The 1,539-nt window shown below is 26.1% G+C and overlaps 1 pseudogene; it reads right to left on the reverse strand.

Moving 5' to 3' along the window:
- Positions 1 to 417, reverse strand: part of LOC107059053 (uncharacterized) — a 7,600-nt pseudogene extending 7,183 nt beyond the window's left edge.
- Between the last annotated feature and the right edge of the window lie 1,122 nt (positions 418 to 1,539).

Genomic DNA, 1,539 nt, shown 5'->3' on the forward strand with positions numbered 1-1,539 from the left:
TATTTTTTTTAATGAAACAGGGAATTATGTCGATTTTCAAATGGAGGGGGTTATATACGATTCTTCTAGTATTTATAGTGGTCTAGTAAGTGCGATAACATTGCAGCTTATGATAGATGGTGATATTAATGATATAGAGATAAAATATATACTTAAAAAATCATTAAGTAGTCCACATTTAAGACCAGTTATCGCTGCGAATTCCTTGATTCCAAAACGTAATTCTGTACCATTTATTTTCACAATAAACATGTCGTCTCTGACATTTTCAGATTCAAGAATCATCAAATGCTGCAATAGTTGACATTGAATCTTTATGTTGTGCATGTCATAAAATACACAAAAAGGTGTTTGTTCCAGAAATTGTTGAAACATCTCTTGCCCGAGGAAAACCAACAGATCAACAAGCACATTCATGTTTGTACATGAAGACCTGTGTGTGTATCTTCCTTACCTGTAAAATAAAATTATTTATACTAAATTAAAACATACTTCATACAAGTATTATTCAAGTTTCATTCCAGTTGTAACTACAGTTTAAAGATAGTTATAATTAAATTATATCATATAAATTAAATAAAAAATAAATCAAAATCATAAAAACATTGATAAAAAAAATATAAAAGTATGTTCATACAAGTATTATTCATGTTTCATACACATGCATATAGATAAATTTTAGTAATGCCTTATACCATATTTATAAAAAAATTCACACCAATTTTATTCAAACATCATACCATTTTCATGTGCACTATGGCATTCATCAATCTACTTTCATAAATTTATCGACATACGCTAAAAATAATTTAACAATTTTAATACATTAATGGATAAATTGAAAAAGAAACCTTCTTAATAGGAAAAATCCCAATTTCATATAAAAAATATTCAAAATTTATACAAAAATAGAGTAATTAAACAATTCATACAAATTGCATACCAAGTTAATAATTCATACCATATACACAATTAAGAGACAATCACACCACTATTAATACACAATTCATACCATTCACATATCAATTGTATCAAAATTCATACAATATCCATCAATCAAACATTAAATTCAGACTCATACACATTTTTTCAGATTTCGAACAATTTTTACACAAACAAATATTTCGAAAACAACAATAAGCATAATGTGATGTAAAAAAATCACTATTTTGACTAATGTGGAAATAAATTAAATAAATGAAAATAACAATAAGAATAATGTAATATAAAAAAAATCACTATTTTGACTAATGTGAAAATAAATTAAATATAGTATTTATCCTAACAACTTTTTTTGTGTTTTTTGGTTGTTGATATTTCTGATTCCTTCTTTTTTGTTGTTCTTCTTGTTGATGGTTTTGAAGATTGAGAAACTTCTACATTTGTCTTTTTTTTGTTTTTTTTCTTTTTGATTTCACTAGCAAAATCAGAATCGTAATCAGAAGGGGTTTCAATAATTTTCCCCTTTCTCTTCTTCCCGTTTTGATTTGCCTGGATCGCCCTTTTCTTTGCTTCATTTTTTTTCTCTTTCCGACCCTT

This window comes from Solanum tuberosum, unplaced genomic scaffold (genome assembly GCF_000226075.1).
Source record: "Solanum tuberosum cultivar DM 1-3 516 R44 unplaced genomic scaffold, SolTub_3.0 scf00793, whole genome shotgun sequence".
NCBI classification, from domain to species: domain Eukaryota; kingdom Viridiplantae; phylum Streptophyta; class Magnoliopsida; order Solanales; family Solanaceae; genus Solanum; species Solanum tuberosum.